Source organism: Chiloscyllium plagiosum, unplaced genomic scaffold (genome assembly GCF_037043375.1).
Source record: "Chiloscyllium plagiosum isolate Xiang-an unplaced genomic scaffold, Cpla_swu_hap1 HiC_scaffold_8, whole genome shotgun sequence".
In the NCBI taxonomy this organism is placed as follows: Eukaryota; Metazoa; Chordata; class Chondrichthyes; order Orectolobiformes; family Hemiscylliidae; genus Chiloscyllium; species Chiloscyllium plagiosum.
Window position 1 is genome coordinate 19525124 of NW_028270146.1, and position 17560 is coordinate 19542683.

The following is a 17560-nucleotide window of genomic DNA, read 5'->3' on the forward strand; positions in this document are numbered from 1 at the left end:
AGTAGAAGAGGAGTTCCTGGACTAAGGGGGACAGGATGGTGTCAAGGTAGGCAGGGATGAATTCAGTGGGACAGGCGCAGGCTGAGACAATGGGTCAATCGGGGAAGTCAGGTTTGTGAATCTTTGGTTGGAGATAGAATCGGGTGGGGCGGGGTTCACTGACAATGAGGTTGGAGGTTGTGGATGGGAGATGCCCAGAGGTGATGAGGTTGTGGATGGGCTAGGAGATGATGGTTAGTGATGGGAGGTGAGGTTGTGGTCAAAGGAACAGTAGGGGAGGTGTCTGCGAGTTGGCGCCTGGCTTCAGCAGTGTAGAGGCCAGTGCGCCAAACTACTACTGCACCCCCCTTGGCTGCGGGTTTGATGGTGAGGTTGGGCTTGGAGCGGAGGGCACTCCCTCAATGTCATCTACTGTATCCATTGCACCCGATGTGGTCTCCTCTACATTGGGAAGACAGGATGCCTACTTGCAGATCATTTCAGAGAACATCTCTGGGACACCCACACCAACAAATACCACTGCCCTGTGGCTGAACACTTCAACTCCCCCTTCCACTCTGTCAAGGACATGCAGGTCCTGGGCCTCCTCCACCACCAAACCATTACCACCTGAAACCTGTAGGAAGAATGCCTCATATTCCGCCTTGGGATCCTGCAATCACACAGGATCAATGTGGATATCAACAGTTTTGGCATTTCCCCTCATTGAAGAGGGGAGCGGGACTAGGAGTTGAAGACAGAGAGAGACTTATTTAGGAGGCCACACAGAGGGATGGCATCTCTAAGAGACAGAGACAGGAGAAGTCATTCTAAAGTAACACATACTTCCAGATGAGTGTTATGGCTCCCCGGTGTTCAGTCTTTTAGCAGGCCCCAAATACACACATGCCTTTCTCACAGCTGCCATGGGCCTGCGGGTTAATTGCTGCTCACTTCAAAAGACTTGCAGTGGACATTTCAACAAATTCTTCAAACTGGTGATTGAGAAGCTGTCAGTAAAACCCAGCTGTGAGTGTTTACAGAGCATTCAGCAATTACTGAAATCAGTAGCTGGTCCTGCTTCATGGAGCTTATTTATTAAAGATTGTTAATCATTCACTTCCTGGCCTTGTGACTAACCCAGATGTGGAGAAATGCCAGAAGCATTACACACACACAACCTTGGTGACACACTTTTACATCACAAATCTAATTGACAAAGTATCGACTACACAGGAAGTTTATCGAATGTACTTCTTCCAGGCAAAATCTGCAATGGCAATTCTTAGAGTAAGCCATGTTTTATAAAGATTGATTTATGACACCACGGAAATCACCACTGAAGTTTTCTGATGCCAAGGTGGTGCTGTGGTTGTTTGTGGTGTAATCTCAGTGGATGCCTCTAAATCAGAGGGTTGTGTCATCCAGTCTCACTCAAGAGCTATCTTTTATTAATTCATGGCTGGCTAGCATTTATTGCCTGTCCCTGAAAAAAGCTGCTTTCTTGAACTGTTGGAGTCTATTTGTATAGGTACACACGAAATGCCTTTAGAGAAGCAGTTCCAGGAATTTGATCCATTGACACCAAAGGAACAGTGATATATTTCCATATCAGAAGGTAAGTGGCTTGGAGGGGAACTTGCAGGTGGTGGTGTTCCCATGTATCTGCTGGCCTTGGCCTTCTAGATGCAAGTTATCATGAGTTTGGAAGATGCTATCTAACAAGCCTTGGAGAATTTCTGCACTGCATCTTATAGAAGATACACAATGCTGCTACTAAACATTGGTGGTGGAGTAAATGTTTGTGAGTGTGGTGTCAATCTAGTAGGCTACATTGTCCCTGATGGTGTCAAGCTTCTTGAGAGTTGTTGGTGCTGCACTCGTCCAGGCAAGTGTGGAATATTCTATCGTACTTCTGACTTTGTTTTGTAGATGGTTGATGAGCTTTGGGAGTCATAAGGTGAGTTATTCTCTGCAGAATTTCTAGCTTCTGACCTACTCTTCTAGCTGCATAATCTATACAGCCAGTCCAGTTCGGTTTCTGGTTACCTTTAGGATGTTGATAGTGGGGAATGCAGTGATGGTAATGCCCTTAAATGTCAAGGTGCAATGGTTACGTTCTCTTGTTGAGGATGGTCATTGCCTGACACCTGTAGTGCAAGTGTTACTTGCTATTTGTCTTGGGTAGGTGATGTCCTAGTGGTACTATCGCTAGACTATTAATCCAAACAGCCAGGTAATGATGTGGGGACCTGGTTTGAATTCCACCATGGCAGTGATGCAATGGAGCTCAGACGACAACCCACAAGAAGCACAATCATTTTTCTTTATGCTAGGCTGACTCCAACCAGCAGAGGTTATTTCTTCTGATTTGCTTGTATTCCTTGATGCTACACTAAGTTAAATTCTGCACTTATTTCGAGGACTCTTAGTCTCACCTCACCTCTGAAATTCAGCAGTCTTGTCTATGTTTGAAGTAAGCTGTAATGAGATCAGGAGCTGAGTGGTTCTGGCAGAACCCAAACTGAGCATCAATGAATAGGTTATTCCTATATCTGATAGCACTGTTGGTGATACCTTCTGTCACTTTACTGATCAAGAATAGACTGATGGGGCAATAATTGGCTAGGTTGGAGTTTTCCTGCATTTCGTGCACATTAATGTCTTCACACCATTTGCAAAAATTCAAATTATTGTTCTTCAGAAAACTAGTCACTATTTGTAATTGGCTAAGATTGTCACAGGAAGTGTCAATACTACTCCTGAATTCTAAAACACATGTACCCATTAAGCTATGATTACATTTATGAATGTAAACTTTCAGCACAATAGTTCAGAATTCCATGTGCATGGTCAATAGTTCTGGAATTTAAGCGTAATCTCAAGTGGAGCTCTACATCATAGACACTACCCAACCAGCAATTATATATCAACATGTCATGACTTAGCATTAGTCACAATCTGCCTAAAGGAGGTACATTTAGGATTAATATTAGGATTAGGGTGATGATCTTCTCCATTGGTAATTCTGATATCTCGTGGACAGATTTCTTTTGTTTCATAACAGATGTACTGGCCAGGAATTTCCATAGTAGAAGTCATCTCAATATAAGTGTGTAAATGTTTTGTCCCATCAAAAGAATAAAATTGTTAAATGGTTGTTTTTGACTGGCGTAGACTCGTTAGGCCAAAAGGCCTTTTTCTGTGCTGTAGACTTCTATGGTTCAATGACTCTATGACAAAACACAGCAGAAATTGTTCAAGGAACACCATTAACTTGTTGAAGGCAACTGCAAATGGGCAATAAATGCTGGCCCAACTGGCAAAGCCCACATCCCATGAATAAACATTTAAATATGAATGTTTGCATTACTGAATATGAAAGAAGATCAGAATCCTTCACTTACTTCTGAATTAGTGGAACTAAAGTCTCATAATCTCAGATGTCTGTTGGGGAAAGAAAAAATAAAGTTTAAGATGAAAGAACTTCACTATTAGCTCAGCAAAAATTCAAATTTGAGAATGCCATCTCCGAGATGATGAAGTCTTTAGTGGATATCCCTGCTTAGCTTACAAAGATGAGTGATGACCTGAAACAGAAGAAAAGGAAGCAGGATAAACTACCAGCCCTGTATCATCAATCCAGTGAAAAGTTTATTAGTTTATAGAAAGATCTGTAGCAACTCACAAATCAGATCAGGCTCAGCAGGTGCAATTACAGAAACATTGCCTTAAATTCAAAAAATGCTGAGGAAAATGTCAGACTTCTAAAAGTAGATGGAGATGCACAGCACATTCAACAGGCTAAAAAAACTTCTAAGATAGTCCATTCATAAATAAATGCCAACAATTATGTTCTAGTGAAATAACTCAAGCAGGACTTCCAGCAAACTAAACAACTATTGAAGCAGCAAATGGAAGAGGCCAGGGCTTCAAAGAACAAAGACAAAATGGGGAGAGACTGGGCAGTTATTCATGAAGGTTGTGAAGGGTAAAATATCACAGAAGCACAGAATTATTACAGCGCACAATGAGGCCATCTGGTCCATGATAAGCACAGCTCCCTGAGCATTTTGACTTAGTGCAAATCTCCTGCCTTTCGCCCATAATCCTACACAATGTTTCTATTTAAATAATTATCCTAGTGAATGCTTCAATTGAACCTGCTTCCATTGCACATCAAAGCAGTGCTTTCTAGATCTCCAATATGCTGTGGAAAGTTTGTTTCTTTCCCATTTCATTTGCTTCTATTACAAAACAATTTAATTATATTATTTCAGGTTCTTGACTCTCTCATGAGCAGGAACAATTTCTCCCTATGTACTTTGGCCAGACCCCACATAATTTGAAACTTCTATCAGATCTCCTCTTAGCTTTTTCTCCAAGAAAAACAGCCTGACCTCTTTAATCTATCTTCATAAATGAAGTATCTCATCCCTGGAACCACTCTCATAAATATAACGGACCAGCAGGAGGCTATAACTGTGATAGAATTAGGAAATTCAAGGGTGTAAAACCAAAAGCTTCAAAATGAGATGGAAGCTCTTAAGAAATTAAACAATCTGTGGATTACTGTGGAAAAGTATACAGACTGTAGGGAAATAGATGGTGACATCTTGCAAAATGTCCAGATTACAGAGGAGGAAGTGCTGGATGTCTTGAAAAGGTTAAAAGTGGATAAATCCCCAGGACCTGATCAGGTGTACCCAAGAACTCTGTGGGAAGCTAGAGAAGTGATTGGTAGGCTTCTTGCTGAGATATTTGAATCATCGATAGTCACAAGTGAGGTGCCGGAAGACTGGAGGTTGGCAAACATGGTGCCACTGTTTAGGAAGGGCAGTAAAGACAAGCCAACAATCTATAGACTGGTGAGCCTGACCTCGATGGTGGGCAAGTTGTTGGAGGGAATCCTGAGGGACAGGATGTACATGTATTTGGAAAGGCAAGGACTGATGAGGGATAGTCAACATGGCTTTGTGCATGGGAAATCATGTCTCACAAACTTGTTTTTTGAAGAAGTAACAAAGAAGATTGATGAGGGCAGAGCAGTAGATGTGATCTATATGGACTTCAGGAAGGCATTCGACAAGGTTCCCCATGGGAGACTGATTAGCAAGGTTAGATCTCATGGAATATAGGGAGAACTAGCCTTTTGGATCCAGAACTGGCTCAAAGGTAGAAGACAGAGGGTGGTGGTGGAGGGTTGTTTTTCAGACTGGAGGCCTGTGACCAGTGGTGTGCCACAAGGATCGGTGCTGGGCTCTCTACTTTTTGTCATTTACATAAATGATTTGGATGCGAGCATAAGAGGTACAGTTAATAAATTTGCAGATGTCACCAAAATTGGAGGTGTAGTGGACAGCAAAAAGGGTTACCTCAGATTACAACAGGATCTGGACCAGATGGGCCAATAGGCTGAGAAGTGGCAGATGGAGTTTAATTCAGATAAATGCGAGGTGCTGCATTTTGGGAAAGCAAATCTTAGCAGGACTTATACACTTAATGGTAAGGTCTTAGGGAGCGTTGCTGAACAAAGAGACCTTGGAGTGCAGGTTCATAGCTCCTTGAAAGTGGAGTCACAGGTAGATAGGATAGTGAAGAAGGCGTTTGGTATGCTTTCCTTTACTGGTCAGAGTATTGAGTACAGGAGTTGGGGGGTCATGTTGCGGCTGTACAGGACATTGCTTAGGCCACTGTTGGTATCCTTTCTATTGGAAAGATGTTGTGAAACTTGAAAGGGTTCAGAAAAGATTTACAAGGATGTTGCCAGGGTTGGAGGATCTGAGCTACAGGGAGATGCTGAACAGGCTGGGGCTCTTTTCCCTGGAGCATCGGAGGCTGAGGGGTGACCTTATGGAGGTTTACAAAATTATGAGGGGCATGGATAGGATAAATAGACAAAGTCTTTTCCCTGGGGTCGGGGAGTCCAGAACTAGAAATCCCTACATGTTGTAGCATAGGTTTAGGGTGAGAGGGGAAAGATATAAAAGAGACCTAAGGGGCAACCTTTTCATGCAGAGGATGGTACGTAAATGGAATGAGCTGCAGAGGATGTGGTGGAGACTGGTACAATAGCAACATTTAAGAGGCATTTGGATGGATATGAATAGGAAGGGTTTGGAGGGATATGGGCCGGCTGCTGGCAGGTGGGACTAGATTGGGTTGGGATATCTGGTCGGCATGGACGGGTTGGACCGAAGGGTCTGTTTCCATGCTGTCCATCTCTATGACTCTAATCAGTGTGAGGATGATTTGAACAGTTTAAGTTATAAAGTTCCCAGACTTAAGTAAGGCTTTAATAAGGTATAAAAACAGAAGTTGCAGGGAAAGCTCAGCAAGTGTGGTAGTGTCTCTGAAGAGAAATCAGAGTTAACATTTCTGGTCCGGTGACCCTTCTTCTGAACAGCCACTGGAAGAACAGTTAGGGTTAATTCATTAAAGAAGCAGCTGAAATTTACCCTTTTGTAATTGGGTCAGCCCCATAACCGTTTCCTATTGTAATTGATGTTAGGATCACATAACTTAGTGTGACTTATAAGAATGCTCCGAGTTGAGTGATTTAAGGGAGTTTGGGAAGGCAGGAAAAGAGGTGCCCATTGCTTTTGCTTTTGTTACTTTTCTCAGTTTCCAGGAATTGGTTCTTGGTTTCCTACTGGAGCAGAAGCTAGTTATTTGCAAAGTGACTGTGGTTTATTCTGTTCCTAAGGTTCAAAATAGTACAGGAGGAACCTGATTTGTATCCTATTTAGTACTTATGATGCAATCTATTCAAGGCTGTAATTTTAATGTTTGACATACAAACATTCCATGTACTTCCAAATAGCTGCTTTATATTGTTCTGTACGGTTCTAACTTACCTACAACTGACTTGTGAATGGACTCAAGAATGGAACTCATTTGCAACCCGTGGACTGTCTGCATAGCAACTGGTGGTGATGTTGATAAAATATATATAAAAAAGGAAGTATACAATTGAATAAGATAATTAATTAGTTAGTTAGATAGTTACAACTTTTGAAGAATAGCAGAATGGTCAAATGTTAATGCTACAACATGTAGGGATTTCTGGATGCCGGATTGATCTAGGGTAACCACGACTCTCTGTTTAAAGTTCAAGCAGCTTTGACTCCGGGTTCATGAGCTGGAAGATGAAATGCAGACACTGAGATATGTTAGGAAAGGGGAAGACTGCCTGGATTCTTTGTATTAGAAGGCAGTTACAACGGGGCTGCAGGATTGATAGTTAGCTGACTATGGTACACGAAACCATTCAGATGACAGGGAAGCATAAAAATGTGAATTTGTAGTGTATAAATGTGAAATGGTGCTGTATAGTCAGAAGGATTGATATTGCTCTCTGCAGTGGGTGGAGGTGGGTACTGTAGATGCTGGAGATTAGACTCAAGATTAGAATGGTGCTGGCAAAGCACAGCAGGTCAGATAGTATCTGAGGAGCAGGAAAATCGACGGTTTGGGCAAAAGCCCTTTAGTAGGGTTTCCTGATGAAGGGCTTTTGCCCGAAATGTCGATATACCTGCTCCTCGGATGCTGCCTGACTTGCTGTGCTTTGCAAGTGCCACTCTAATCTTGATTGTTTTCTGCAGTGATGAGTAAGTCAAGGTAGCTATGTTGTCTTTAATCTGCAGTTTGAAAGGGAGAGGGTAGAATCGGAAGTGACAATATTTCAGTTGAATAAGGGGAACTATGGAGCTATGAGGGAGGAGCTAGCCAAAGTTCAATAGTGCAATACCCTAGCAGGGATGGCAGTGGAACAACAATGGCAGGTATTTCTGGGTGTAATGCAGAAGATGCAGGATCAGTTCATTCCAAAAAGGAAGAAAGATCCTAAGGGGAGGCAGAGGTGGCCGTGGCTGACGAGGGAAGTTAAGGACCATATAAAGACAAAAGGGAAAAACTATAACATAGCAAAGATGAGGAAATCGGAGGACTGGGAAGCTTTTAAAGAACAACAGAGGATAACTAAAAAGGAAATATGCAAAGAAAAAATAAGGTACAAAGGTAAACTGGCCAAAAATATAAAGGAGGATAGTAAAGGCTTTTTTAGGTATGTGAAAAGAAAAAAAAAGGTTAAGACTAAAATTGGGCCCTTGAATTTCTTACGGGGAACAAAGAAATGGCAGAAGGGTTGAATTGGTACTTTAGATCTGTCTTCACTGGGGAAGACATGAGCAATCTTTCAGATGTAATAGTGGCTGAAGGACCTGAACTGAAGGGAATTTATATTAGGCAGGAAGTGGTGTTGGAGAGACTGTTAGGTCTGAAGGCTGATAAGTCCCTGGGACCTGATGGTTTGCATCCCAGGGTACTGAAGGAGGTGGCTCTAGAAATCGTGGATGCATTGGTGATCATTTTCCAATGTTCTATAGATTCAGGATCAGTTCCTGCGCATTGGTGGGTGGCTAATGTTGTCCCACTTTTTAAGAAAGGAGGGAGAGAGAAAACAGAGAATTATAGACCAGTTAGTCTGACCTCAGTGGTGGGAAGAATGCTGGAGTTAATTACAAAGGACGAAATTACAACACATCTGGATAGCAGTAACAGGATAGGTCAGAGTCAGCATGGATTTATGAAGGGGAAATCATGCTTGACTAATCTTCTGGAATTTTTTGAGGATGTAAGTCTGAAGTTGGACAAGGGAGATCCAGTGGATGTAGTATACCTGGACTTTCAGAAAGCCTTTGATAAAGTCCCACATAGGAGGTTAGTAAGCAAAGTTAGGGCACATGGTATTAGAGGTAAAATACTGACATGGATTGAAAATTGATTGGCTGACAGGAAACAAAGAGTAATTATAACCGGCTCCCTTTCGGAATGGCAGGCAGTGACCAGTAGTGTGCTGCAGGGATCAGTGCTGGGACTGCAGCTTTTTACAATGTACATTAATGATATGGATGAAGATATTAAAAGTAATATTAGCAAATTTGCTGATGACACAAAGCTGGGTGGCAGGGTGAAATGTGAGGAGGATGTTAGGAGCATACAGGGTGACCTGGACAGGCTAGGTGAGTGGACGGATGCATGGCAGATGCAGTTTAATGTGGATAAATGTGTGGTTATCCACTTTAGTGGCAAGAACAGGAAGGCAGATTACTACCTAAATGGAGTCAAGTTAGGTAAAGGGGCAGTACAACGAGATCTAGGTGTTCTTGTACATCAGTCAATGAAAGCAACCATGCAGGTACAGTAGGCAGTGAAGAAAGCTAATAGCACGCTGGCCTTCATAACAAGAGGAATTGAGTATAGAAGCAAAGAGATCCTTTTGCAGCTGCACAGGGTCCTGGTGAGACCGCACCTGGAATATTGTGCGCAGTTTTGGTCTCCAAATTTGAGGAAAGACATTCTGGCTATTGAGGGAGTGCAGCGTAGGTTCACAAGGTCAATTCCCAGAATGGCGGGACTATCTTACGCTGAACGATTGGCGCGACTGGGCTTGTATACGCTTGAGTTTAGAAGGCTGAGAGGGATCTGATTGAGACGTATAAGATTATTAAAGGATTGGACACTCAACAATAAATATACTGTTTTGGATACTGTTGCAGGGGGAGCAACTTACTGGGGTAAGCAATGTGGCACAGGTCTCTGGCGCAGTCTGTCCCTGTTGCTCAGAGGGGGAGGGGGAAGGGGAGCAGAGCTTAAGTCATTGAGGATTCCATAGTTAGGGGGACAGATAGGAGGCTTTGTGGGAACGAGAGAGACTCCCGATTGGTGTGTTGCCTCCCAAGTGCCAGGGTTCGTAATGTCTCGGATTGTGTTTTCGGGATCCTTGAGGGGGAGGGGGAGGGGGAGCAGCCCCAAGTCATGGTCCACATAGGCACCAACAACATGGGTAGGAAGAAAGGTGGGGATCTCAGGCAGACATTCAGGAAGCTAGGATGGAAACTTAGAGCTAGAATAAACAGAGTTGTTATCTCTAATTTGTTGCCCATGCCATGTGCGAGTGAAGTGAAGAGCAGGGAGAGAACGGAGCTGAACACATGGCTGCAGGAATTGTGCAGGAGGGAGGGTTTTGGATTCTTGGATCATTGAAGCTCTTTCTGGGGAAGATGGGACCTCTACAAACAGGATGGTCTTCACCTGAACCAGAGGGGTACCAATATCATGGCCGGGGAGGGACTTGCTAATGCAGCAGGGAGTTAGGAACCTGAATTGTAAGTTCCAGTGTATAGGAGATTGAGGGTCGTGAGGTCAGGGATAGGATTACAAGATCGCAAGAGGGCACTGGCAAGCAGGAAGGTGTTTGAAATGTGTGTACTTCAATGCCAGGACCATCCGGAATAAGGTGGGTGAACTTGCAGCATGGGTTGGTACCTGGGATTTCGATGTTGTGGCCACTTCAGAGACATGACTAGAGGAGGGAAAGAAATGGTTGTTGCAGATTCCAGGATTTAGATGTTTCATTAAGAACAGAGAAGATGGTAAAAGGTGGGGTGGAGGGTAGCATTGTTAATCAAGGGTAATATTACAGCAGCTGAGATAATGTTTGAGGACTCATCCACTGAGGTAGTTTGGGCTGAGGTTAGAACCAGGAGAGGTCACCCTGTTGGAAGTTTTCTATAGGCTCCGAATTGTTCCTGCGATGTAGAGGAAAGGATAGCAAAGATGATTCTCGATAGCAGGGAGAGCAACAGGGTAGTTGTTATGAGGGACTTTAACTTCCCCAATATTGACTGGGAATAGTATGGTTAAGTGGTTTGGATGGGTCAGTTTTTATTTAATGTGAGCAGGAGGGTTTTCTAACACAGTATGTAGACAGGCGAACAAGGGGCGATGCCATATTGGATTTGGTACTGGGGAATAAACCCGGCCAGGTCTTAGATTTGGAGGTAGGTGAGCACTTTGGCAATAGTGACCATAATTTGGTTACCTTTAATAGCAATGGGCAGGGATAGGTATATTCTACAGGGAAAGAGGTATAACTGGGGAAAAGGCAATTACAATGCAATTAGGCAAGATTTAGAATGCATAGGATGGGGAAGGAAACTGCAGGGGATGGACATACTTGAAATATGAAGCTTATTCAAGGAACAGCTACTGTGGGTCCTTGATAAGTATATACCTATCAGGCGGGGATGTACTTGTTGAGAGAAGGAGCCATGGTTTACTAAAGTAGTTGAAGCTCTTGTCAAGAGAAAGGAGAAGGCTTATGTGAGGATGAGGCGTGAAAGCTCAGTTAGGGGGCTTGAGAGTTATAAGTTAGCCAGAAAACATCTAAAGAGACAGCTGAGAAGAGCCAGAAGGGAACATGAGAAGTTGTTGGCGGATAGGATCAAAGAAAACACTAAGGCCTTCTATAGGTATATCAGGAATAAAAGAATGACTAGAGTAAGTTTAGGGCCAATCACGGACAGTAGTGGGAAGTTGTGTGTGGAACCTGGGGACATAGGAGAAGTGCTTAATGAATACTTTTGTCAGTATTCACACTGGAAAAGGGCAATGTTAGTGAGATTACGGAGATAGATGGGATTGCAGTTGACAAAGAGTTGGTTTTAGCATATTTGGAAGATCGGAAAATAGATAAGACTCCTGGGCCAGATGGGATATATCCTCAGATTCTCTGGGAGGCCAGAGAGGAGATTGTAGAGCCTTTGGCTTTGATCTTTATGTCGTCATTGTTGACAGATGTGCCAGAAGACTGGAAGGTAGCAAATGTTGTTCCCTTGTTTAAGAAGGGGAGTCAGGACAACCCTGGTAATTATTGGCCAGTGAGCCTTACTTTGGTTGTGGGTAAGGCTATAAGAGAGAGGATTTCTAATCATCTAAAAAGGAATAATTTGAGTAGGGATAGTCAACACAGTTTTGTGAAGGGTAGGTTGTGGCTAACCAATCTTATTGAGTTCTTTGAAAAGCTGATTAGACAGGTGAATGAAGGTAATGCGGTTGATGTGGTGTATATGGACTTCAGTAAGGCAGGTGGTGAGGTTCCATGCGGTAGGCCGTTGCAAAAAATATGGAGTTTCGAGATTGAAGGTGATTTAGTGGTTTGGATCAGAAATTGGCTAGCTGAAAGAAGACAGAAGGTGGTGGTTGATGGGAAATATTCAACCTGGGGCTCAGCTACCAGGATCGGTTTTGGGGCCACTGCTGTTTGTCATGTTCATAAATGATCTGGATGGGGTAATAGAAGGATGGGTTAGTAAATTTGTGGATGACACTAAGGTAGGCATAGTTGTGGATAGTGCCGAAGGATGTTGGTGGTTACAGAGGGACATAGATAAGATGCAGGGCTGGACCGAGATGTGGCAAATGGAGTTTAATGCGGAAAAATGTGAAGTAGTTCACTTCAGAAGAAATAACAGGAATGCAGAGGACTGGGCTACTGGTAAAATTCTTGGCAGTGTAGATGAACAGAGAGATCTCGGTGTCCAGGTGCATAAATCCCTGAATGTTGCCACCCAGGTTGATAGGATCGCTAAGAAGACATATGGTGTGTTGGTGTTTATTGGTAGGGGGATTGAATTTGAGCCATGAGGTCATGCTTCAGCTGTACAAGACACTGGTAAGGCCGCACTTGGAGTACTGTGTACAGTTCTGGTCATTGCATTATAGGAGGAATTGGAAGCTTTGGAAATGGTTCAGAGGAGATTTACTAGGATGTTGCCTAGTATGGAAGGAAGGTCTTACGAGGAAAGGCTAAGGGAACTGAGGCTGTTTTCTTTGGAGAGAAGAACGTTGAGAGGTGAGGTTTTCGTGGTAGAGCAGAACGTTGAGAGGTGACTTAATTGAGATGTATAAGATAATCAGAGGGTTAGATAGGGTGTTTAGTGAAAGCCTTTTTCCTCGGATGGTGAAGCTAACACAAGGGGACATAGCTTTAAATTGAGGGGTGATAGATTTTAGACAGATATCAGGGGTAGTTTCTTTACTCAGAGTAGTAGGGTGTGGAACAGCCTGCCTGCAACAGTAGTAGACACGTCAACATCAAGGACATTTTAAATGTTGGATTTAAATGTCCTTAATGGATAATAATGGAACGGTGTAGGTTAGATGGGCATCAGATTAATTTCACAGGTCGGCGCAGCATCAGGGGCCGGCGCAGCATCACCGTCCGAAGGGCCTGTACTGCGCTATAATTTTCTTTGTTCTATACGTCAGCGGAGCAGAGGTTGAGAGAGTTGACAGTGTCAAACTCCTAGGAATGGCAATAAGTGACAACCTGTCCTGGACATCTCATATAGATGTGATGGTCAAGAAGGCAAAATGATGCCTCTTCTTCCTCATGCAGCTTAGGAAATTCAACATGTCCATAAGGACCCTCACCAACTTCTTCTACAGATGCACCATAGAAGGTATACTATCCAGGTGTGTAGTGGCCTGGTACGGCAACTGCTCTGCCCAGTAAGAAACTACAAAAGGTTGAATACACAGCCCAGACCATCATGGAAGCCAACCTACCATTCATGGACTCCATTTGGAAAGAAGTGAGGACTGCAGATGCTGGGGATCAGAGCTTAAAAATGTGTTGCTGGAAAAGCGCAGCAGGTCAGGCAGCATCAAAGGAGAAGCAACACATTTTTAAGCATGGATTCCATTTGCACTTGTTGTGGCCATGGAAAGGTTGCCAAATTCATGAAAGACCTCTCCCACCCCAGTGATGCTCTCCTACAACCTCTTCTGTCAGGCAGAAGATACAAAGGCTTGAATACATGCATACTTCCTTGCCATTGTTAGACTGATGAATGGTCTCTCTAACTTACAATAATGTTGATCTTGTTAATTCTGATCTTGCTTCGTGCGCCTCGTCTGTAGTGTAATTTGAATGCCTCACCCTATGATCTGTTATGTCCTTGCTTACTTTGATCTGCCTGTACTGCTTGCAAACAAAGCTTTTCACTGTCTTTGGGTATACGTGACCATAACAAATCAAATCAAGCTAGGGAAAGGTGGAAGTGTGGTTCTGTTTGTTAATCATGGCGTTAATACTACAGAGAGGATTGACCAAAGTTCAGGAAACCAGGATGTGAAAACAGTTTGAGTAAAGATAAGAAATGATAAAGGTAAGAAGTCATTTGTGGGAGAGTTGTACAGGTCTCCTAACAGTAATCACTTGGTAAGGTAGACACAATGGAAGAAATAATGGGAGCTTGTCAGAAAGGAATAGGAATAATCATGGGATATTTTAATCTACATATAGCCTGGAAAAGTCATATGTATGAAATAGCCTAAAAGAAGAATTCATAGAATGTTTTCAGGGTAGATTTTGACAACAAAATGTTCAAACATCCAAGTCTGAAGCTGACCAAAGAGCAGGCCTGCTATTAGCAATGGTGTAAAGAATTATGGGGATAATGAGTAAAAGACATTGAAGTCTTTAAACAGCCACAGACCTGGTACTGTGTGACAAGAATGAATTATCTCATAGCAAAGGGTAGATGCAACTGTTATATGACTGAATCTTACATTCTATTTGAGGGAGAGAAGAAATAGATCTGAGTCTACTTTTGTTAAACTTTTATATGGACAATTATGAGGGCATGAAAACCAAAGTGGATTGGCAAACTAGGTTGAAGGATAAGTTAATGAAGATGCAGTGACAGACATTTAAGAGGATATTTTAGAATACAGAGAATAAATATGTTCCAATGAGTAAGACATTTGTCATAGGGAAAATGTCTGAAGCTATTGTAAAAGATGTCATAGCAGGGTACTGAGATATGTTCAAGATAAACAGGCAGAGTCAACAAAGGGGAATCATGCTTAACCAAACTGTCGGAGGTTTATTTAGGGGAATCAAAGGATTCTGAGTAATACAAGATGGAGAATGGGAAAAAATGTGGATATAAGAGCTGCTCCTTTTTTTGAGGTATTTTAGGTGTTGGAGCTTTTTTCCTTGAATTCCATGAGCAGTAATTACTGTTTTATAAGCTTTGGGGAAGAAAAAAGATCAAAGCAATGACACTTTAAAAATGAGGAAGAGAGACAAAGCAGAGACCACATGCTGAGTGAATCAAATGAGAAAGAAACCTACACTGCTATCTGACACAGCAGTGAATCTGCATAGCTACTGCCTTTGCTGTTTGAGTTCAAGTATTTCTAGACATCATAATGCATCAAAGAAAAATTAACAAACAGTGACATTCACAGCTAATGTTGGAGGAACCTGTGTGGAACAGCTCACAACATGGGAGCAGCTAAGTGCATAGTTTTTAAGTGTAACTTAAGTGTACTCTAGAGTAGAGTGGGTTCTTTTTTGATTATATGTTTTATTGTGATCTCTTGATTCAGCCAGATGAAGTGGTGGAGGCTGGTATAATTACAACATTTAAAAGGCAGCTAGATGTGTATATGATCAGGAGGGGTTTAGAGGGATATGGGCCAAGTTTTGGCAAATGGGAGTAGATTAATTTAGGATATCTGGTCGCCATAAACGAGTTTGACCTGAGGGCCGGTTTCTGTGCTGTACATCTCTATGACTCTAAGTAACATGCTGTAGATAACTTAAAACCACTGGATATATTGTACTTAGATTTCCAGAAGGTATCAAAGGTTATTGTGAAAATTAGAAATTTATGGTGGGGATGGTAGCAAATCGGCAGAAAGAGAAGATTGGGTACCCAACAGGAAACTGTGGATTTTTCAGGTTGGCAAGATGTAATCAGTGGTGTATCACAGGGTTCAGTGCTGTTTACAATACAAACATAGGAACAGGAGTAAGCCATTCAGTCAGCTCAATAGTTTGCTGCACCTGTATGCTAGCCTTAGTAACTCAATTTTTACAATTACTTTGAAGGTATGGACGGCCAAATTTGGCAATATCACAAAGGAAAGTAGGAAAGTAAAAACAAAATCAGAAATTGCTGGAAAAACTCAGCATGTCAAACAGCATCCGTGGGGAGAAAACAGAGTTAGCATTATGAGTCTGGCAACTCTTCATCAGAACAATTAACTTTGCTTTCTCCCCACAGAGGCAGCCAGAACTACTGCATTTCGCCAGCAATTTCTGTTCTTTGTTTCAGATCTCCTGCATCTGAAGTTCTCTATTTTATTCTACAGAAAGATAGGCTAAGTGAGTGGGATAAGATGTGGCAAATGGATCATAATATGGAAAAATGTGAAATTGTCCGTTTTGGCAGGAAAATCACATTATTTAAATAGTGAAATTATTTAAACAAGGCTCTGAGGTAGAGAGATCTGGGTGTCCTTGTGCATGAATCACAAAAGGTTCATTCGTAGTTACTGCAAGTAATTAGGAGAACTAATCAAACGTTATCATTTATTGTGAGGAGAATTGAATACAAAAGTTGGGAGGATGTGATTCAATTATATAGGACAATAGTCCAAGGTGAGGCGATAGGCTAGTGGTATTATTGTTGAGACTAATAATCCAGAGACCTAGGTAATGTCCCAGTGACCCTGGTTCAAATCCTGACATAGCAAGTGGCAAAATTTGAATTCAGTAAAGGTCTAATGATGACCATGAATCATTACTTATTGTTGGAAAATCACATCTGGTTCACTACTGTCTTTTAGGGAAGGAAATTGCCATCCTTACCTGGTCTGGCCTACCTGTGACCCCTCAGGAATGTGGTTAGCTCTTAACAATTAGGATGGGCAATAAATGGTGGCTCAGCCAGCAATGCCATCATCTGTGAATGAATAAAAAAGTGAGACTGCATCTGGAGCACTAGGAACAGTATTGGTCACTTTATTTAGGATAGAAAGTAAATGTGTTGAAAGCAGTTCAGATGGGTTTTACTAGACTAACATAACATGGAGGCTGGAGGAGATGTCTTATGAGAAAAGGTTGATCAGGCTAGGCTCATTTCCTCTGAAGTTTAGAGTAAGAGGTAACTTGATTGAAACTTACAAGATCCTGACGGTGTATCTTGATAGTGTAAATGTGGAAAGAATGTTTCCTGTTCTAGGAGAATCTAGAAATAAGGGGTTACGGTTTTAACACTTGGATCACCCATTTAAAATAGAGATGAGGTGATTTTATTTTCTCTGAGCATCTTTGGAACTCTTCTCCTGAAAAGGTGGAAGCAGAGTCTCTGAATATTCCTAAGGCAAAGGTAGATAGATTCTTGTTAAGAGGCTCTTAGGGATAAGCAGAAGTATGGAATTGACGTTACAATTAGATCAGCCATGGTCTTAGTGAATGACAAGAGGGTCCTCAAGGGGCTGAATGTACCATTTCTGATCCTATGTCATATGTTTGTAACATTTGAAGAATTTGAGGAGCAAGATCAGTCAGTGGCTAATCGGGAACAAAACTTGGCAGCATTGCAACAGGACAAGCAAGTTCTGGAACAGCAACTTGCAGCCCATGAAAGAAAAATTTAAATGTAAGCCAGAAGTATTATGAGACCTGTTTTCAATCTGTAACAAAGCAACAGTAGAAGTCTGTGGAAAACTAGGGAAGTGATTGCTGGGCCCCTTGCTGAGATATTTGGAACATCAATAGTCACAGGTGAGGTGCCAGAAGATTGGAGGTTGACTAACATGGTGCACTATTTAAGAAAGGTGGCAAGGAAAACCAGGGAACTATAGACCGGAGAGCCTGACATCGGTGGTGGGCAAGTTTTTGGAGGGACTCTTGAGGGACAGGACTTGCATGTATTCG

The 17560-nt window shown here is 42.3% G+C and overlaps 1 protein-coding gene and 1 long non-coding RNA gene across 3 annotated transcripts in view; one reads left to right on the plus strand and one right to left on the minus strand.

Annotated features, from left to right (window-relative positions):
* ism2a (isthmin 2a) overlaps nt 1-17560 on the plus strand; it is an 85902-nt gene that overhangs the window by 55299 nt on the left and 13043 nt on the right. The window lies entirely within an intron of this gene.
* On the minus strand, nt 1930-16585 carry LOC148149348 (uncharacterized). Its single transcript, XR_015757836.1, has 3 exons — nt 16490-16585; nt 3387-3426; nt 1930-3212 (listed from the first exon to the last, which is right to left on the minus strand). It is a non-coding gene; the product is annotated as an uncharacterized LOC148149348 (long non-coding RNA).